Source organism: Bombina bombina, chromosome 12 (genome assembly GCF_027579735.1).
Source record: "Bombina bombina isolate aBomBom1 chromosome 12, aBomBom1.pri, whole genome shotgun sequence".
In the NCBI taxonomy this organism is placed as follows: domain Eukaryota; kingdom Metazoa; phylum Chordata; class Amphibia; order Anura; family Bombinatoridae; genus Bombina; species Bombina bombina.
In genome coordinates this window covers 13,993,302-14,016,679 of record NC_069510.1, presented here as the reverse complement: position 1 = coordinate 14,016,679, position 23,378 = coordinate 13,993,302, and the positions used below count along the sequence as shown (strand labels likewise).

Genomic DNA, 23,378 nt, shown 5'->3' with positions numbered 1-23,378 from the left:
GACACCCAAAATAAAAAAACCTAATCTAGAATAAAACTACCAAGGGCCTTTTGTAGGGCATTGCCCTAATGTTTAACAGCTCTTTTGCTACAAAACAAACACCCCCCGCCAACCCCACAAAATAAAGAAAAACCTAATCTACCCATTGCCCTGAAAAGGGTCATTTAGCTCTTGCTGCCCAAACCCTAATCTAAGGAAAAACACTACACACCCCCCCCCCCCCTTTTTTTGGAGCAATGCCCCACAAAAGGCCCATTTTTGTTTATTATTTTGATAGGGCTATTAGATTAGGTGTACTTTTATTTTTGATAAAGTACACCAAAATAGTGTATTATTTTGATTTGGTGTACTAAATTAAAAGTACACCTAATCTAATAGCCCTATCAAAATCATAAACAAAAATGGGCCTTTTGTGGGGCATTGCTCCAAAAAGGGGGGGGGTAGTGTTTTTCCTTAGATTAGGGTTTTGGCAGCAAAAGAGCTAAATGACCCTTTTCAGGGCAATGGGTAGATTAGGTTTTTCTTTATTTTGTGGGGTTGGCAGGGGGTGTTATGTAGCAAAAGAGCTGTTAAACTTTAGGGCAATGCCCTACAAAAGGCCCTTTAAGGGCTATTTTAGTTTATTATTTTGATAGGGCTATTAGATTAGGTGTACTTTTATTTTTGATAGTTTCATTTAGGGGTTAATAGGATTATTTATAATGGCGTCGGGCTTAATCACTTTAATACAGTTTGGGCAATGCGGACAGCAGATTAAGGGTTAATTCATTTTAGTGGTGGCAATGTTGGAAGCAGCAGATTAGGGGGTTATAACTTTAGTGTCTGCAATGCAGGAGGGCCTCGGTTTAGGGGTCATTTTATTGTACCTTTGTGACAGTTTAGTTTGAGTTTCACGCTACAAAACCAACTAAAATTGCAGAACGGATCTAGTCAGTATAGGCTACAATGCAAGCTTTTTAGCCTCACTGCAAAACTCATAATGGCAGCGCTATGGAAGTCCCATGAAAAATCATTTTTAGTGTGCGGGACTGATGCTGCGGTACAGCTATACCGACAAGACTTTTGTAATGGCTGCAGTGCTGTTTTAACGCTCAAATTTTCAGCGTTAAACACACAGACTTGTAATCTAGGTCTCAGTCTGCTCCATAAACTACAAACTCGCTTCACACCCCGCCCCAACAGACCTTGGCACACTAAAGTCTCAAATGCAAGATCATGCACAGTTGATGCCCATGGTACTCCAGCACCTCTGTTCCTATATATTCTGTAATTAGAGGGCTAGCAGCTGTTACAAACCAATGCTTTCTACACTCATATAGTGGGCAACATTCTAACTAGTCTCAAAAAGTGAATTCCCAGGGATTGATGAGGCTTCAATTGTCTATACACTAGAGAGGGGGGGGGGGGGGCTTTAGTGAATCCGCTGCACACAAGGGTATGGGGACTAGAAATATCAATTCAGTGATTGGCAGAGAAATACCACTGAGTTCATTGTAAACTTTCTGCTCAGTTCTCCAATATCATCTAGGAAGGAGCAATGTAAAACTGGGAGCTAGCTGCACATTACACCACTTTTCAATGTCTCACTTGATCGTGCATTGCTGGTCAACAAAGCATGCCAAGACGACAAAATGTTTGTGTCCCTTCTAGAAGTCTGTAGCAAGAAATGTGCAGCCATCAGTGCCAGGCTTGTTTCTCAACATGCAGCACTTACAACCACCCCCCTGCTTCTCTTTATATTTTAGCCCCAATACTGCTAAGGGAAGCAACGTCGATCAGACTGTATTTCCCTGCCTGAGTCACTCACTGGGACTGACTCACCTGTGCTCAGGAAGGGGATCTCTATCTGGAGTTGACACTGAAACAGGAAATTATTTCTTGCTTTAAATCAGAAATTTTGGTGTCTGATACCATTCATCTTCAGGTATAGGGTCAAGTGCTTAACTTGCAATAGCTCTGTTGTTGCAGAGTGGGGGCAGAAGCCTGAGACAATTTCCTAAATGAGTAGGAAATTTTTTTTTCTTCTGCTTTGTTCCATAGCAATCTGTGTGGAGCATTATCATACAGTAGTCATTACAAATCCTCAGGTGTATACTGAGTAAATTATTAATATGTTGCACTGATCCTACAGTGCATTAAATCATCTGGCCATTTCATTAACCCAGGAATCATCTCTACTCTCTTGAAAGGCAGCTCCTAGAAGCAACCCCAATTTTTTTTTTTGTAAGTTTCAAGGAGAAACAGGGTGACCCCCACCATGCTAAAATGGAAGTTTTTGCTACTTTTAGAACCCAGTGTGCCTAGACCTAAGTCACTGGGTTTGGAGAATCAGTGCAGTTGGCCAATACTACACCTACCCAGCACCTGCAGTTTAATGCTGGAGTATTCCTTATTCTCTGCTTGCTATTTGAGATTCCTCAGGGTTTAATTCCAGCAGCTTAGTCTCTGCCATGCTGATTGTATTCAGAGCCAGGAGTTTAGCATATGGGATATGTTTGCTTTTGTGCATTAAGGACAGCATTTCAGGGTTCATACCTAGTTTTAAAAGTTATGGCACCATTTTAACCAACCAGCATATGTAACATTGCTCACAAACATCTCCCCCCCCCCAGACTGGGCAGTGAAGAAGCAGAGACAAGCCCACCCCAGCACCCTCAGTCGCTACAATAATAGGCACCAGGCAGAGGACAGTTAATTAGCATTTATTGACATTATGGAGCAGAAACAAGGTCCTGTGGGGGTGTTGTCTGTGCTTCTTCCGCCAGCAGCAGCAGGAACTCACCAGGTGCATGCACAGGGATCTCCTTCAGCCAGCAGATGTGCAGCCCTGAAAAATAAAGGGAAAAACCCTCAGTAATTAGATTACTGTGTACCCTGGGAAAATAAAAACCCTCTGGAGTTAAATCAAAGAGCGGCCGGCTTGGGGGTCTCACTCACTCAGTCCTGTCACACTCATCATAGGGGCAAAAAAAGGACACGCCCCTCCGAGAGGGCAGGACTGAGGTAGTGAGAGTAGGGTAACTAGGTTACCCTAAGTGTTTTCTAAAGAAAACAAAAACAGTGGTGTACCTGGTAAGGCGTCTTCATCATAGGGGGAGAAGGGACACATCTGCAAGAGAAGAGAGGGTACTTAATGACAGTAAACAGCCGTGATTTGCCCATCAGTCACACTACAGTTAGTATTCCTGGCCTAGTGAGGTATTAATCTAGGGGCAACTGCCATTACTTAGTACTACATACCCCATGTAAACCAATGGAGAGGCTGGTGCACCAGGACAAGCGGTTTAGATAAATCTTACCCCCCCCCAAAATAGCAGGACCACTAGAAAAACCATTAACAAAGCCCCAGGAGTTATAGCGTCTGCATTACAACTGATGAATTAAACTCCATATAAAATATCACTAACAGTCTGCATCGGTTTTTACCAAGGGGAGAGTTTACCATGAGAGAGAAAAAAAAAAAAAAAAAAAAAAAATAAAAGAGAGGAGGTATTCCTTTGTACTAGCTGATCCCATAACATCTATAAAGGGTCATTTATCCCCTCTTCCTCGTGCTTTGTCTACACTCCCTAGAACAGGCAAGAAAAACAAACCCTAACCAGGTAACAAACAAAATCCATTTAGCAAGCTATAATACTCTGTAACCCCCCCACTCTTCCTAGTATCAGATCTTCAGGGGTATTACTTATTGTCAGCAATAAACAGTGCTTAGATTTGTGCCCGGCAACACTTCAGTATCACTGCTTTTGTACAGTTTATCATATGGGTGAGATCACTACTGTATGAGCTCATGAGAATTATGCTAATGAATTTGTATGAACCCCAAAAGCAGAGAACCCCGAGTCAGACTACATGACTGGGTAAATAGTCTAAGACAAATACAGCTGAGCACTAAATAATTCCCCTGATCATTAATATAAATCTGGGATGGATACAAACTTGTAGGACATTTGCCCTTTCCCTGCACAGCTTGTAACTAATCTGGGTGGTGCAGTTACTATTAATTGGCTCATTTAGTGTAACCAGCAGCTCACTTGTGTTAATTAACCCCTCAGCACAACACTTGCTAGAGCACCAGCAACATAAAGGGACACTGCAGGCAAAGCTTTTGTTTAATGGATAAAGAAAAAAGACATTTAGAGAGGACTTTAGCAGAACACATTTATTATCAGTCCTCTTGTGCAGACAGCACTAGCAGAGGAAAGCTTTTATTTCTTGTGAAAATGTTTTACTTAAAGGGACACTAAACCCAAATTTTTTCGTGATTCAGATAGAGCATGCAATTTTAAGCAACTTTCTAATTTACTCCTATTATCAAATTTTCTTCATTATCTTGGTATCTTTATTTGAAATGCAAGAATGTAAGTTTAGATGCCGGCCCATTTTTGGTGAATAACCTGGGTTATTCTTGCTGATTGGTGGATAAATTCATCCACCAATAAAAAAAGTGCTGTCCAGAGGACTGAACCAAAAAAGAAGCTTAGATGCCTTCTTTTTCAAATAAAGATAGCAAGTGAACGAAGAAAAATTAATAGGAGTAAATTAAAAAGTTGCTTAAAATTGCATGCTCTATCTGAATCACGAAAGAAAAAAAATTTGGGTTCAGTGTCCCCTTATTAACCAGTGGCTCAGTTAAAGGGATATACAGATATGAAATGCACAGTGTCCCCTTATTAACCAGTGGCTCAGTTAAAGGGATATACAGATATGAAATGCACAGTGTCCCCTTATTAACCAGTGGCTCGGTTAAAGGGATATACAGATATGAAACGCACAGTGTCCCCTTATTAACCAGTGGCTCAGTTAAAGGGATATACAGATATGAAACACACAGTGTCCCCTTATTAAACAGTGGCTCAGTTAAAGGGATATACAGATATGAAATGCACAGTGTCCCCTTATTAACCAGTGGCTCGGTTAAAGGGATATACAGATATGAAATGCACAGTGTCCCCTTATTAACCAGTGGCTCAGTTAAAGGGATATACAGATATGAAATGCACAGTGTCCCCTTATTAACCAGTGGCTCAGTTAAAGGGATATACAGATATGAAATGCACAGTGTCCCCTTATTAACCAGTGGCTCGGTTAAAGGGATATACAGATATGAAATGCACAGTGTCCCCTTATTAACCAGTGGCTCAGTTAAAGGGATATACAGATATGAAAGGCACAGTGTCCCCTTATTAACCAGTGGCTCAGTTAAAGGGATATACAGATATGAAATGCACAGTGTCCCCTTATTAACCAGGGACTCAGTTAAAGGGATATACAGATATGAAATGCACAGTGTCCCCTTATTAACCAGTGGCTCAGTTAAAGGGATATACAGATATGAAACGCTCAGTGTCCTCTTATTAACAGCAATGTCTGGAGAACTAGAGCTGAAAGTGATGAGTAATTCACCAGCAGTAGTTATATAACCACAGATAAATACTCACTTATTACAAGCATCGACCCCCAGCCAGAGACTTCCTCCTCTTCACAACCTGCAGAGACCAGAGAACAAAGCATCAGCTACTGACCCACACCAGCCTCCCCAGCACAACAAGGAGAAATAGTTCTAACAAGCCAGTGACCCAGGGGGTTAGGCTATTAGAGAAGCACTTACACTCAAACAGTACTAGAGATGTAGGTACTTACCTTAGGCACAAGCAGCAAAACACAGCCAGGGGGCCTCCTATTCTAAACAGAACACAAGAGGGGCAATAACTACAAACTAATATTAGCACTAAACAAATCCCAATAAACCTCCAGGGCTGAGTCAGCTTTTATACCCAGCAGCCTCTACACCTGTGGCACGCATGACTCCTCTCAGCCAATGGAGATAAGGATCACAGGTAATCAGTGGATACATTGTGTCTGGGGCTCACTGCAGTCACATGACCTTACACTTTACTGACCCCTCCTCTTGTAAGCTGATTATAGCAGAAATATAAATAATAATCACTTTATTGTCCCTCTGCTTGCATTACTATGAAAAGCCAAATACATTCATTTCATTTAGTTATTGTGAAAATAATATGTAGTTAAAGGGACATAAAGGCCAACATGTTTATTTCATGAGTTAGGTAGAACATACAATTTAAAACAACTTTCAAGTTTACTTCTAGCATTAAATTTGCTTCATTCTCTTGGTATCATTTGTTGAAGGAACAGCAATGCACAACTGGTTTTTAACTAAACACATGGATGAACCAATGAAAATCAGTATATATATATGTGCAGCCACCTGAGCTTACCTAGATAAAGGATAACAAGAGAAGGAAGCAAAGTAAATAATAGAAGTAAATTGGACAGTTGTTTAAAATTGTATGTTCTGTCTAAATAATGAATGACTAATTATGAGTTTACTGTTCCTTTAAGAAAATATACAGGTATGTATATATATATATATATATATATATATATATATATTATATATATATATATATATGTGTGTGTGTGTGTATGTATATATATATTTAAGTATGTGTGTATTTATGTATGTATGCATGTATACATATATGTGTGTATATATATATTCAGAGAAGAAGCGCACTCCAAAGGTCTTTCATCAACTAATGTGGTCACTTTATTCTAAACATTTTCAGGTTAAGAAACCCTCCTCAGACAAACAGTATATATATATATATATTCAAAGTTCTGAGAATAGAATATGCTACACAGTGATTGCTTGTTCTGTACAGGAAATTATTTATATCAGTTCCTAACTTGCCTCAGTAAGGGAAATAAGATACACATAAACAAAAAGTGACTGGGGAATTGGTGAACAGAAAAGTAGATAAAATGTATGTGCCCTTACCTGAATCTTTATGAGTTCTGCTCTGTTTAATAAATTATAAGCAGTTTTCAGATAATTAAACTATTCTGTCTGTTTTATTCGCTAGACGTGATATTGCTTGAGAAAGGACAATATGACATCCTTGTGAGGTACCTGATGTCATTGGGAATATGTAAGTGAAACCTCCCACAACTCAGGATATTATATATTTGTACCATTGTGTAACTATTTTACTTTATATTTACCATTAAACCTCAGTTTTATTTACCTCTGGATTTAGGAAAGAATACTGACTCATCATGTAGTAAACAGTGTCATCCTGATATAGTATCAAAATATCCTGTTGTCATAGTAACATCCTGACGTAATACCAACCCCTCCTGCAATTGTCATAGTAACATCCTGACATAATACCAACCCATCCTGCAGTTGTCATAGTGACATCCTCATGTAATACCAACCCATCCTGCAGTTGTCATAGTGACATCCTGACGTAATACCAACCCATCCTGCAGTTGTCATAGTAACATCCTGACATAATACCATCCCATCCTGTAGTTGTCATAGTAACATCCTGACATAATACCAACCCATCCTGCAGTTGTCATAGTGACATCCTGACATAATACCAACCCATCCTGCAGTTGCTATAGTGACATCCTGACGTATTACCAACCCATCCTGCAGTTGTCATAGTGACATCCTGACGTAATACCAATCCATCCTGCATTTGTCATAGTGACATCCTGACATAATACCAACCCCTCCTGCAGTTGTCATAGTGACATCCTCACATAATACCAACCCATCCTGCAGTTGTCATAGTGACATCCTGACATAATACCAACCCATCCTGCAGTTGCTATAGTGACATCCTGACGTATTACCTACCCATCCTGCAGTTGTCATAGTGACATCCTGACGTATTACCTACCCATCCTGCAGTTGTCATAGTGACATCCTGACGTAATACCAATCCATCCTGCATTTGTCATAGTGACATCCTGACATAATACCAACCCACCCTGCAGTTGTAACATTTTATATATATATATATACATACATACATTATCTCACAAAAGTGAGTACAACCCTCACATTTTTGTAAATATTTTATTATATCTTTTCATGTGACAACACTGAAGAAATGACACTTTGCTACAATGTACAGCCTGTATAACAGTGTAAATTTGCTGTCCCCTCAAAATAACTTACTCAACCCACAGCCATTAATGTCTAAACCTTTGGCAACAAAAGTGAGTACTACACCCCTAAGTGGAAATGTCCAAATAGGGCTCAACGTGTCAATATTTTGTGTGGCCACCATTATTTTCCTGCACCAGAGATTCACAGGTTGCCACTGGAGTCCTCTTCCACTCCTTCATGATGACATCACGGAGCTGGTGGATGTTAGAGACCTTGCTCTCCCCCACCTTCCATTTAAGGATGCCCCACGGATGCTCAATAGGGTTTACCCTCAGCTTCTTTAGCAAGGCAGTGGTCGTCTTGGAGGTGTGTTTGGGGTTGTTATCATGTTGGAATACTGCCCTGCGACCTAGTCTCCAAAGGGAGGGGATCATGCTCTGCTTCAGTATGTTACAGTACATGTTGGCATTCATGGTTCCCTCAATGAATGTAGCTCCTCAGTGTCGGCAGCACTCATGCAGGCCCAGGCCATGACACTCCCACCACCATGCTTGACTGTAGGCAAGACACACTTGTCTTTGTACTCCTCACCTGGTTGCCGCCACACACGCTTGACACCATCTGAACCAAATAAGTTTGTCTTGGTCTCATCGGACCACAGGACATGGTTATAGTAATTCATGTCCTTAGTTTGCATGTCTTTAGCGGGCTTTCTTGTGCATCATCTTTAGAAGAGGCTTCTTTCTGGGACGACAGCCATGCAGACTGATTTGATGGAGTGTGCGGTGTATGGTCTGAGCACTGACAGGCTGACCGCCCACCTCTTCAACCACTGCAGCAATGCTGGCAGCACTCATACGTCTATTTCCCAAAGACAACCACTGGATATGACACTGAACACGTGCACTCAACTTCTTTGGTCGACAATGGCGAGGCCTGTTCTGAGTGGAACCTGTCCAGTGAAACCACTGTATGGTCTTGCCCACCGTGCTGCAGCTCAGTTTCAGGGTCTTGGCAATCTTCTTGCAACCTAGGTCATCTTTATGTAGAGCAACAATGCTTTTTTTCAGATCTTCAAAGAGTTCTTTGCCATGAGGTGCCATGTTAAACTTCCAGTGACCAGTATGAGAGAGTGTGAGAGCGATAGCACCAAACTTAACACACCTGCTCCCCATTCACACCTGAGACCTTGTAACACTGAGTCCCATGACACCTGGGAGGGAAAATGGCTAATTGGGCACTTAGGGGTGTACTCACTTTTGTTGCCAACTGTTTAGACATTAATGACTGTGTGTTGAGTTATTTTGAGGGGACAGCACATTTACACTGTTATACAGGCTGTACACTCACTACTTTACATTGTAGCAAAGTGTCATTTCTTCAGTGTTGTCACATGAAAAGATATAATAAAATATTTACACTGTTATACAGGCTGTACACTCACTACTTTACATTGTAGCAAAGTGTCATTTCTTCAGTGTTGTCACATGAAAAGATATAATAAAATATTTACACTGTTATCCAGGCTTTGCACTCACTACTTTACATTGTAGTAAAGTGTCATTTCTTCAGTGTTGTCACATGAAAAGATATAATAAAATATTTACACTGTTATCCAGGCTTTGCACTCACTACTTTACATTGTAGCAAAGTGTCATTTCTTCAGTGTTGTCACATGAAAAGATATAATAAAATATTTACACTGTTATACAGGCTGTACACTCACTACTTTACATTGTAGTAAAGTGTCATTTCTTCAGCGTTGTCACATGAAAAGATATAATAAATATTTACACTGTTATACAGGCTGTACACTCACTACTTTACATTGTAGCAAAGTGTCATTTCTTCAGTGTTGTCACATGAAAAGATATAATAAAATATTTACACTGTTATACAGGCTGTACACTCACTACTTTACATTGTAGCAAAGTGTCATTTCTTCAGTGTTGTCACATGAAAAGATATAATAAAATATTTACACTGTTATACAGGCTGTACACTCACTACTTTACATTGTAGCAAAGTGTCATTTCTTCAGTGTTGTCACATGAAAAGATATAATAAAATATTTACACTGTTATACAGGCTGTACACTCACTACTTTACATTGTAGCAAAGTGTCATTTCTTCAGTGTTGTCACATGAAAAGATATAATAAAATATTTACACTGTTATACAGGCTGTACACTCACTACTTTACATTGTAGTAAAGTGTCATTTCTTCAGTGTTGTCACATGAAAAGATATAATAAATATTTACACTGTTATACAGGCTGTACACTCACTACTTTACATTGTAGCAAAGTGTCATTTCTTCAGTGTTGTCACATGAAAAGATATAATAAAATATTTACACTGTTATACAGGCTGTACACTCACTACTTTACATTGTAGTAAAGTGTCATTTCTTCAGCGTTGTCACATGAAAAGATATAATAAATTATTTACACTGTTATACAGGCTGTACACTCACTACTTTACATTGTAGCAAAGTGTCATTTCTTCAGTGTTGTCACATGAAAAGATATAATAAATATTTACACTGTTATACAGGCTGTACACTCACTACTTTACATTGTAGCAAAGTGTCATTTCTTCAGTGTTGTCACATGAAAAGATATAATAAATATTTACACTGTTATACAGGCTGTACACTCACTACTTTACATTGTACAAAGTGTCATTTCTTCAGTGTTGTCACATGAAAAGATATAATAAAATATTTACACTGTTATACAGGCTGTACACTCACTACTTTACATTGTAGTAAAGTGTCATTTCTTCAGTGTTGTCACATGAAAAGATATAATAAAATATTTACAAAAATGTGAGGGGTGTACTCACTTTTGTTGAGATACTGTATATATATATATATATATATATACACATACAAATATCTGGATAAGCACTAAAAAGTGAAAAAGTGGAATATCAAATTAAGTAATTTAAAATAATGCTCGTGACAAAGGTGTACTCCAGTTATGAACACCTCCAAATAATAATACAAAAGAATATGTGTCCCCGCACTAACACGTAAATAAAGATCAAAAGCCAGTCCTATACACGGTGAACTGAACAGTAGCTAATGTAATAAACAGAAAAAAAATCATATAAAGTGCGCTCATTTAATGGACAGAAAAAAATACATACGTAATGTACAATTCTTAAAGGATGCAAACATAATAGAAAACAAAAACATAAATTACTGGGCAATGGATAACTCTGTAACAGAGAATAAAAGGAGCGCATCCACAATCTATCACCTAGATTACAAGTTGTGCCGTTATGACTACTCGCTAATATCATGTACGTTATTTTCATTGTGCACCTTTTATAACGTAGGTATTACGAGTCTGAAAAGAACCTCGTAACGCGTCGCGGTAACACGAGTACCGAGTTTATTTCACAAGCGTAATCACGGGCGCGTAATGAATTCTCCCATAGAGATCAATGCAAAATGAAGAATACAATGATTTTTCTTCTAAAACTCGATCTCGCGAGAAATACACACTGCTCTGTCATATTACGCATACAACATCATGGACAAGAAAAAACAGTCAGCTCAAATGTACAAACAACAATAGCTCGCGCAACATAGCACATACGCATTCAACATTCAGAATCGGAAACAACAAATACTACATACTACTATTTACACTAAACGAGGCATAGGAAAATACATTGCGATTTGCAACACGGCACAAAACAACATGAAAACAGAATTGCACTGATACACAAACAAAACATTCGCATTGCCGATTACGAAACATTATTACAAATAAAAAAACATTTACAAATATGAGACCATCAGAAATTAACATTTAGATTTGGAGATAATACATTTGGAGAATGTTATGCAAAACGATCACTATGACAACAAATACATATCTGCATTTACAAACTCAATATGAGCATGCGCAAATTAAAACAACTAATACACATTGCACACATACAAATAAAATAAAAAAGCACATCTGGACATCGTTTACTTTGCAAACCGGTACATCATTAAACATTTACATTAGGGTATATAAGCACGCTCTAAGCATGGCTTCTTTGACTGTATTACTTTTTCCAGTTAGGTGCAGGTCTAGGCGTTGGAGGGTTTAATGCGATTAGAGAGAGATTAGAGAGAGAGAGTTAGTGTGAGAGTTAGTTTTTGAGAGAGAGTGAGAGAGATAGAGAGCGTTAGTGAACGAGAGTTTGTTTGGGTGAGTGTGTGAGTTCTGTTTTTTGGTACATTCCTTATATAAACACATTTACACGCAAACACATTTAATACATACATACACTTATCACTAACACTACATACACTCTATACCCCATTCCCTTTCAACCTACATTCCATATCCCATTCCCTTTCATCCCATATACCATTCCCTTTCATCCCATACCCATCCCATAGTTAGATTTTGTTTGATTTACACCAATTTATTGTTTACATATCATCATTTTTGTCTTTTTTACCATATACGTTTGTCTGTTTAATACTCCTTACCCTCTTTTTTTTATCCCATTCACACTTTGAGCTTTTTTTACTTTTAGTTCATTATTTTGACCCCCTTTCATTTGGGCACATTGCATTCACATTTTGATTGAGTATGGCGGGATGGAGGGATAGGGGGCAGATTGTGCTCGATTGTGCGAAAGGAAGTAATGGCATGTTTGGCACACAGTGTTGGGGCAAGGGTCCATATGACCACTGATAGCTGGTCTGCAAAGCATGGTCAGGGCAGGTATATCATCTACACTGCGCATTGGGTAAACCTGCTGACGGCTGCCATGCATGGAATGCGTGGCTCTGCAGAGGAGGAGTTGGTGACACCGCCACGACTTGCAGGCAGGCCTGCTGCCACCTCCTCTACTCTTCCATCTCCATTCTCTTCCATAACCTCCTCGGCTGAGTCCTCTTCTGCTGCTGCGTCTTGCTCCTCATCAACGGCACCCACCCAGCTCCGCAGGTACTATTCCACATCCCGGATACGGCAGTGTCACGCCGTCTTGGGGTTGACTTGCCTGAAAGCAGAGAGTCACACCGGACCAGCACTCCTGTCCGCCCTGAACGCACAGGTGGATCAGTGGCTGACTCCGCACCAACTGGAGATCAGCAAAGTGGTTTCTGACAACGGAAGTAATTTGGTGGCGGCATTGAAATTGTGCAAGTTGACGCATGGCACATGTGTGTAATCTGATCGTACAACGCTTTGTGCATAAGTACCCAGGCTTACAGGACGTCCTGAAGCAGGCCAGGAAGGTGTGTGGCCATTTGAGGCGTTCCTACACGGCCATGGCGCACTTTTTCCGATATCCAGCGGCGAAACAACATGCCAGTGAGGCGCTTGATTTGCGACAGCCTGACACATTGGAATTCAACACTCCTAATGTTCGACCGCCTGCTCCAACAAGAGAAAGCCGTTAACGAGTATTTGTATGACCGGGGTGCTAGGACAGCCTCTGCGGAGCTGGGAATTTTTTTGCCACGTTACTGGACGCTCATGCGCAATGCCTGTAGGCTCATGCGTCCTTTTGAGGAGGTAACAAACCTAGAAAGTCGCACCGAAGGCACCATCAGTGACATCATACCATTTGTTTTCTTCCTGGAGCGTGCCCTGCGAAGAGTGCTGGATCAGGCCGTAGATGAGCGTGAAGAGGAAGAGGAAGAGTTGTGGTCACCATCACCACCAGAAACAGCCTTATCAGCATCGCTTGCTGGACCAGCGGCAACGCTGGAAGAGGATTGTGAGGAAGAGGAGTCAGAGGAGGAATGTGGCTTTGAGGAGGAGGAGGAAGACCAACCACAACAGGCATCCCAGGGTGCTCGTTGTCACCTATCTGGTACCCGTGGTGTTGTACGTGGCTGGGGGGAAGAAGATACCTTCAGTGAGATCACTGAGGACGAGGAACGGGACATGAGTAGCTCGGCATCCAACCTTGTGCAAATGGGGTCTTTCATGCTGTCGTGCCTGTTGAGTGACCCTCGTATAAAAAAGCTGAAGGAGAACGACCTGTACTGGGTGTCCACGCTACTAGACCCCCGGTATAAGCATTAAGTGCCTGAAATGTTACCGAATTACCACAAGTCGGAAAGGATGCAGCAGTTCCAAAACAAATTAAAAAGTATGCTTTACACAGCGTATAAGGGTGATGTCACAGCACAATGGGAATCTAACAGGGGAAGAGGTGAAAGTAATCCTCCGACTCCCACGACCACGCCGGCAAGAACAGGACGCTTTACAGACATGTTGTTGATGGAGGACATGCAGAGCTTTTTAACTCCTATGCATCGCCACAGCCCTTCGGGGTCCACCCTCAGAGAACGACTCGACCGACAGGTAGCAGACTACCTCGCCTTAACTGCAGATCTCGACACTCTGAGGAGCGATGAACCCCTTGAATACTGGGTGTGCAGGCTTGACCTGTGGCCTGAGCTATCCCAATTTGCCATAGAACTTCTGGCCTGCCCCGCTTCAAGTGTCCTGTCAGAAAGGACCTTCAGTGCAGCAGGAGGTATTGTCACTGAGAAGAGAAGTCGCCTAGGTCAAAAAAGTCTAGATTACCTCACCTTTATTAAGATGAATGAGGGATGGATCCCGAAGGGACTGACATTGGGCGATACATTCGAGTAAAAAAGGCCTAATGAGATGAGCTGCCTTGGGCTAAAAATGGTCCACACGGTGCTGTATTTTATCTTCGAATGCCAGATGACTTGCGTGACTTATCCACCACCAACTAGGGTTCAAGCCGCAATGTTTTAGGGCACTTTCTGCCTGGGAAACAAACATCAATTTTTCTGGCCGCTGCTACAGCAGCGGCTGCAACAATACCTAATTTTTCAGGCATGTGTGCATGCCAAATTTTTCTGGCCTCTGGTGCTGCACGGTGGCTTCAAAAACCAAACCAAAAAAAAGGCACGTAACAGGGATTAAACTGATAAGAATAGTACTACTTAACACACCACTCCTATCTGGTGGCACATTAGATTGCACGTGCAGTGCCCCAAATTTGAAGTAGGAGGACCGACCAAGCATCTTTTTCCATCTCCCGGTTCCTAAAATCCATGCCATATACACGTCCCCTGGCGCCGCAACTGCCTCTGGGGACCTTACCATGGGTCCCAGAACGCACGTCTTGTAATTCAAATCTATCTATCTATCGTATCTATCAAATGTATCTATTGCATCTATTGATCTATCTATCTAATCTATGTATCTATCTATCTATCTATCTATCTATCAAATCTATTTATCTCATGGCCGGACTGTTATCTGACAGCCACTTGTGTTTCAGCCAAATGTCTGTCTGCTAAATGTCCGTCGGCTAAAAGTCCGGCCACGATTGCAAGCGCAGTGCCCCAAATTTGAAGTAGGAGGACCGACCAAGCATCTTTTTCCATCTCCCGGTTCCTAAAATCCATGCCATATACACGTCCCCTGATAAGGGACACCGCAGTGGAAGGTACCCGGCCGAAATTTCAATGCTCAAAAGGCAATCCACAACCTGTACTCGATTGTGCAAAAGAAAGTAACCTTACCATGGGTCCCAGACCGCATGTCTTGTAATTCTCTGTCTGGGAAATTATCTATCTATCAAATCTATCTATCTATCTATCGTATCTATCAAATGTATCTATTGCATCTATTGATCTATCTATCTAATCTATGTATCTATCCATCTATCAAATCTATCTATCTTGTGGCCGGACCGACCAAGCATCTTTTTCCATCTCCCGGTTCCTAAAATCCATGCCATATACACGTCCTCTGATAGGGGACATAACAGGGATTAAACTGATAAGAATAGTACTACTTAACACACCACTCATATCTGGTGGCACAGTAGATTGCACGCGCAGTGCCCCAAATTCGAAGTAGGAGGACCGACCAAGCATCTTTTTCCATCTCCCGGTTCCTAAAATCCATGCCATATACACGTCCCCTGATAGGGGACACCGCAGTGGAAGGTATCCGGCCGAAATTTCAATGCACAAAAGGCAATCCCCAACCTGTACTCGATTGCGCAAAAGGAAGTAACCTTACCATGGGTCGCAGACCGTACGTCTTGTAATTCTCTGTCTAGGAAATTATCTATCTATCAAATCTATCTATTTATCTATCAAATCTATCTATCGTATCTATCAAATGTATCTATTGATCTATCTAATCTATGTATCTATCTATCAAATCTATCTATCTCGTGGCCGGACCGACCAAGCATCTTTTTCCATCTCCCGGTTCCTAAAATCCATGCCATACGCACGTCTTGTAATTCTCTGTCTGGGAAATTATCTATCTATCTATCTATCTATCTATCTATCAAATCTATCTATTTATCTATCAAATCTATCTATCTATCGTATCTATCAAATGTATCTATTGCATCTATTGATCTATCTATCTAATCTATGTATCTATCTATCTATCTATCTATCTATCAAATCTATCTATCAAATCTATCTATCTCATGGCCGGACCGACCAAGCATCTTTTTCCATCTCCCGGGTTCCTAAAATCCATGCCATATACACGTCCCCTGATAGGGGACACCGCAGTGGAAGGTACCCGGCCAAAATTTCTTTGCACAAAAGGCAATTCCCAACCTGTACTCGATTGTGCAAAAGGAAGTAACCTTACCATGGGTCCCAGACCGCACATCTTGTAATTCTCTGTCTTGGAAATGATCTATCTATCTATCAAATCTATCTATTTATCTATCAAATCTATCTATCTATCGTATCTATCAAATGTATCTATTGCATCTATTAATCTATCTATCAAATCTATCTATCTCGTGGCCGGACCGACCAAGCATCTTTTTCCATCTCCAGGTTCCTAAAATCCATGCCATATACACGTCCCCTGATAGGGGACGTAACAGGGATTAAACTGATAAGAATAGTACTACTTAACACACCACTCATATCTGGTGGCACAGTGCATTGCACACGCAGTGCCCCAAATTTGAATTAGGAGGACCGACCAAGCATCTTTTTCCATCTCCCGGTTCCTAAAATCCATGCCATATACACGTCCCCTGATAGGGGACGTAACAGGGATTAAACTGATAAGAATAGTACTACTTAACACACCACTCATATCTGGTGGCACAGTAGATTGCACGCGCAGTGCCCCAAATTTGAAGTAGGAGGACCGACCAAGCATCTTTTTCCATCTCCCGGTTCCTAAAATCCATGCCATATACACGTCCCCTGGCGCCGCAACTGCCTCTGCGAACCTTACCATGGGTCCCAGACCGCACATCTTGTAATTCTCTGTCTGGGAAATTATCTATCAAATCTATCTATTTATCTATCAAATCTATCTATCGTATCTATCAAATGTATCTATTGCATCTATTGATCTATCTATCTATCTAATCTATGTATCTATCTATCAAATCTATCTATCTCGTGGCCAGACTGTTATCTGACATCCACTTGTGTTTCGTCCAAATGTCCGTCGTCCAAATGTCCGTCGTCCAAATGTCCGTCTGCCAAATGTCCGTCGGCTAAAAGTCCGGCCACGATTGCACGCGCAGTGCCCCAAATTTGAAGTAGGAGGAACGACCAAGCATCTTTTTCCATCTCCCGGTTCCTAAAATCAATGCCATATACACGTCCCCTGATAGGGGACGTAACAGGGATTAAACTGATAGGAATAGTACTACTTAACACACCTTATAATAACGCAGAGAGAGGCAACGCAGAGAGAGGAGTCTGAAGAAGAGGAGTCAGAGGAGGAAGGTGGCTTTGAGGAGGTGGAAGACCAAACACAGCAGGCGTCCCAGGGGGCTTGTTGTCACCTTTCGGGGACCCTTGGTGTTGTACGTGGCTGGGTGGAGGAAGAGACCTTCAATGACATCAGTGAGGACAAGGAACGGGACATGGCTAGCTTGGTATCCAACCTTGTGCAAATGGGGAGTTTGCGGTTGTGCAAATGGACTGTTTGCGGTTGTGCAAATGGACTGTTTGCGGTTGTTTGCGGTGCGTTAAATGGGGAGTTTGGTCTGCAACTGTGAAGCGGGCATAACCCTTACACTACCTGATCGATACAGCATCATACCTGATGTTTTAAAGCACGTTATTCCAAACAATTTAGGAATGTTAGGTGATTTCTGCCCTTTATGGATTAAAACCAGACTCTGCATCAACTATGTAATTTTCCGTGGGAGTTTTGCCATGGATCCCCCTCCGACATGCCACAGTCCAGGTGTTAGTACCCTTGAAACAACTTTTCCATCACTATTGTGGCCAAAAAGAGTCCCTGTGGGTTTTAAAGTTCGCCTGCCTATTGAAGTCAATGGCGGTTCGCCCGTTCGCGAACATTTGCGGAAAATTGTAAGTTCGCGACATCACTAGTTATCAATATAAAAGGGACGTCTCCCTGTACACAGTAATGGGTTAATAAAATGTCATGCAGCACATATCAATTTAGATATCAACCAAAGTATTGCGATCTAAAAGTTACTGATTCAATTTAAATAAAAATGTAATTCTATAAAATGTCTTAGTGTTACTACTCACTGTAAGAAATGCTATAAGCACATATTTATAAAAAGAGAAACAATGTCTCTGGATATAGAAAAAACTGTATCGTTTTTGTTGCTCCGTTAAAAAAGGGAGATAAAAAGTTCCTGTGGATATTAATGACAGGCAGTGTCTGAAGCTCAAATACAAAGGTGCAGTCTCATATATCCAAAGTCAATATTGAAAATGCCCATATATTTAAATACAACAATGTCGTTTCCTTAGGATGTAGGTTAAGTAAAGTATATCTCTCTCTTTTCCTTATGTTAGAGATTATATGCTCCTTATGATTATACAGTACATTACCCTTATCTTCTGTTAGCGAGGTGTAATCACTCGTTGCTCGGTATTTTCCTCGAGCAGGTCGGGTTGGAAATTTTCCGGCGTCTGACGTCACAAAAAGACGTTCCGGTTAGGAAGAGAGCCGATCCATCCGCTGTTCTCAGCCGTATGATGGAAATCCTCACGATGTGTCCTCACGATGAACCCTGCACTTAGTGCTTGTGCACGCAGGGAAAGGGGAAACTGTATTGGGTATAAACTGATTCCTCCAAACACAGATTCAAAAGGTGGCAACCAATTAAAGTTCTTAAACAAATAACCCGGGTCATATAAAAACAAATGATGAGGATGTAGATGTAAAAAGCAATGTATCACAATATTTACACTGCCACACAGTTGACGCGTTTCGCCCTTCTATGGGCTTTTTCAAGTATAGTGGCGGCAGATGTAAAAGGCCCTTTTAAAGGGGTATCCTTCATTTTGATTGGTGACATTCTTAATTGATACCTTTTCTGAAGGTGGTATTGTGTTCACATTCATTCCATATCTCTTAAGGAGGTATATATCAAAGTTTGCTCAATTGTTATCCTTATTGTAAAAAAATGTTTGTGACTGAGCATATTTTAAAACATTTATCTAGTTTTAATATAGTATAATATACTCCCAATTGGATTTAAAAAACAATACTTATAGCTATGTATATAGCATATGCTTGATAACAAATTAAATTCTTTTAAAAGATTATTAAAACCCATTGCATCAAATTCATAATTACTTTAGAATTACTCAAAGGTTAATAGTATACAAGCTCTACCCCAAAACAGTAGTTAGACGGGAAGTTAACAGAAATTAGTAGAAACAGATGTGAATAAAAAGTGATCTATACTTAAATGTGTCGTGTAATATTTGCTATTTAAATATTCCACCCAAAGGACCATGTTTTACTCAAATAGAAAAGGAGAAAGGTCCAATTCAGAATTTAGTCCTTTAGCATATAAGGTGTCAAATCTATATATGAATTCCGCTTCTTTGATAAGCATACTTTTCTCTATATTCCCACCTCTCCAATGGCCTTTAATTTTGTGAATACCCCAATATTTTAAATCTTTTGTGTTACCCTGGTGAAATTCTTTAAAGTGTTTGTACAAATGAGTGTCTTCTTTTTCTTTTTCTATACATAATAAGTGTTCTCTTATTCTATCCCTGAGGCACCTTTTGGTTTCCCCGAAATAGAATAAATTGCAAGTGCATTTTAGTACATATATAATATTTTTGTGTGTGCACCTAATTATTTCTTTTATAGTGATATCATCTGCAATCGCAAATAATACAAAGTAGGATGCAGTAATGATAAGCTAGATACAGACCGTACAGTCTTTGAGCATAGAGGACAGTCTTTAAACCATTGTATCCAAGTGTATCCTTTTGCCTTATATAGCAACCCTTTAAGCCAGTTAGCGCACAAATTGAAGCAGGTTAATACATTGGCAGAGGCTTCAAAGATGATCGGCAGAGACCATAGGATCTTGGAAGTAAAGCTTTTCCTCTAAGTTAATAGTTGGGAACTGCTTCCTGTGAGACTCACCATCACCTTGCATCCGATTCACAAACAGTTTAAGATCCTTGATCCAGGCATAGCAGCTGTAACGACAAGTGTGGGAGTCTCACTAATTAAGGAAATCCATTTTTTATGCGGCACAACTCAGAACTGTACTGGGGTCAGCGTGTTGTTAGTCAGCGTGTGTCCAGGGCCAATCCTGCGCAGCTTGAGATACAGCCTTTTCAGGGCAATGGGTAGCTTAGGTTATTTTAGATAGTTTTTTTATTTGCGGGGGTTGGTTAGGTGGTGGGTTTTACTGTTGGGGGCTGTATTTTTTTTTTTACAGGTAAAAGAGCTCATATCTTTGGGACAATGCCCCACAAAAGGCCCTTTTAAGGGCCATTGGTAGTTTATTGTAGGCTAGGGGTTTTTTTTTATTTTGATAGGGCTATTATAAGATTAGGTGTAATTTTTTTTATTTTTGTTTTTTGTTTCCGTAATTTAGTGTTTGTTTGTTTTTGTAGTTTAATTTAATTGTAGTATAATATTTAGAGTAGGTTAATTAATAGTTTAAAAATAGTTTATTTTAATTCTACAGGTAAGTTTTAATTTATATTAATATAGGGATGTTGTAATTTTAATTTAAAGTTAAGGGGTTGTTAGGTATAGGGGTTAATAGCTTAATTTAGGTTTTTGCAATGTGGGGGGCTTACGGTTTAGGGGTTAATAGGTTTAGTTAGTGGTGGTGATGTGGGAGGACAGAGGTTTAGGGGTTAATAAGTTTATTTAGGTTGCGGCGATGTCGGGGAGTGGTGGGATAGGGGTTAATAGCATAATTTAGGTTTTTGCGATGTGGGGGGCTGACGGTTTAGGGGTTAATAGGTTTAGTTAGTGGTGGTGATGTGGGAGGCCAGAGGTTTAGGGTTAATAAGTTTATTTAGGTTGCAGCGATGTCGGGGAGGGATAGGGGTTAATAACTTTATTTAGGTTGCGGTGATGTCAGGGAGCAGCGGGCTAGGGGTTAAACATTTTAGTATAGTGGCGGCGTTTAGTGACATGTTATAAATAAAGATGGGAAAAACACAAATAGCAGCGTCATCGATGACTATTAGTTAACAACAGTCCGATGCTCATCGCCCCGTACTTGGTGCGCGTGTTTTTGACGTCTTTTTTTATAAATATGGAGATCGTATTGAGATCCAGGGCCGCGATGTTTGGCGATGTTAGGCGAGCGTATAGATGCCGGTGAATGCAACATAGTTGACAGCTTGATAAATATCCCCCTTAATCCTGACTAACGCCTGTACAACGATATGAACATCAGATAACCTGGTTATCTTCCTGTGAAATAAAATAGAAAGAGAATTGAACTCACTACCAAGAAAGAAAATAATTTATCAGGTAAGCATAAATTTTGTTTTTATCATCATGGAATTTGAATTTTGGTCCTGTTTTGCAGGATACTCACTTTGAGCCTATGCATGGTATTGACATTCAACTTCTGTCTTGGAACTTTTATTTTTCTTAGTGATTTCCTCAGCTAGGAGAGTTTCAGAGTTGTCTGCTCTATCTTGTGAATCCCCTGTTCCAAGGATAAGGCGGTTTTACAAATCCAATATGAGTTTTTACTGAAGGTTGTTTCTTAAGACAACATAAATCAGGAAATTGTAGTTCCTTCCTTGTGTCCTAATCCTGCAAATTCTAAGGAAAGACTCCTTCACAACTTAGATGTCGTCAGAACCCTAAAATATTAAGTACAGACTAAGGATCTCAGACAAAGTCCAAGTTAACAGTAGCCTTTTTGTCCTTTACGAGGACCAACATAATGGATAAGAAGTTACACATGACTCTGGGTTAAAACAGGTGATTCACAAAGCTTACTTCGTGGTGGTGACGTCGCCCCTAAATATATTATAGTCCATTCCACTAGATAGGTACTGTATCTACTTTTTGGGCCTTTAATAATTGTTGCACCCATTTTCTCGTGGACTCCCCAGCTTGGGTATTAAGTCCCACACGTCAAGGCTGGTGGACTCTAATCACCTTATGAAAGAAAGAAAACATAATTTATGCTTACCTGATAAATTCCTTTCTTTCATGGTAGTGAGAGTCCACGAGACCCCACCTACTTCAATTGTATTATTTCATGGCGCTATTTATTTGCACCTCTTCATAACTTTGCCTTTCCTATCTTTCTCTTCATCTTTTCCTCTGTATGTCTATATGATAAACTGAGTTATACAGGGAGGTGGGAAAGCTCGGGTGCTTTAGGTATCTTTGCCTTCTCCTTTTGGCTAGGAATTCAATCCCACATGGGACAAAAAATGTACAAACCACAGCGCTAAGATTGGACACACAAAGCAGCTGTATATAAACAAGGAATCCCTTACACCTTGTTAAACAAAAAATTTTTAGGACAAAGTAACTACACTGACTGCAGTAAAAACTGCAGGCATGTAATTGGATACAGCTGCGCTGTCACACAGACAGCTAAATGTGTGCAGTAACTGGGATAGTATATGGACTTTAATTGAGGATAGTCTATTTAGATTTAATAAAATCAAGTAAATACAATAGATTCACCCAAATATAAAAACAACTAGATCATAAAAATAAAAGCATCAAAAATAAAAATATAACAAATAATTCATAACATTACAATGTGTAGCAGCACAATGACTAGCGGCAAACATACAATATATAGCTCAAAATACGTTGAAAATCTTTTTTAGACACCAACGAAAACGCCTTAATGCCTTAAGCAAGAAAGTCAGATAAAAAGAGCGTGTTTGCTTTCTAAGCGTGTTTCTTCAAGTAAGCTGATGTCTTGGTTAGTTGTTTTGGTTACTTGTTAAGTTGCAAAGCAGCATATAGCTGTATAGTTAGGACGAGAAGAAGGATAGAGGAATCCTTTTAAACAACGGTAAAGTACAAATGGCAAGGTGTACACTTTTACCCCTGGAGACTAACTATCGGCACTCGGTGTAAGTAAAAGTGGTGTCTAAAAAAGATTGTCAACGTATTTTGAGCTATATATTGTATGTTTGCTGCTATTCATTGTAATGTTATGAAATGTTATGAATTATTTGTTATATTTTTAT

General features: G+C 40.2%; 1 long non-coding RNA gene across 1 annotated transcript; it reads right to left on the bottom strand.

The window, feature by feature from the left end:
• Positions 1–2,686: 2,686 nt before the first annotated feature.
• LOC128643209 (uncharacterized) lies at positions 2,687–5,730 on the bottom strand. Its single transcript, XR_008399785.1, has 4 exons — positions 5,644–5,730; positions 5,442–5,489; positions 3,070–3,109; positions 2,687–2,827 (listed from the first exon to the last, which is right to left on the bottom strand). It is a non-coding gene; the product is annotated as an uncharacterized LOC128643209 (long non-coding RNA).
• Between the last annotated feature and the right edge of the window lie 17,648 nt (positions 5,731–23,378).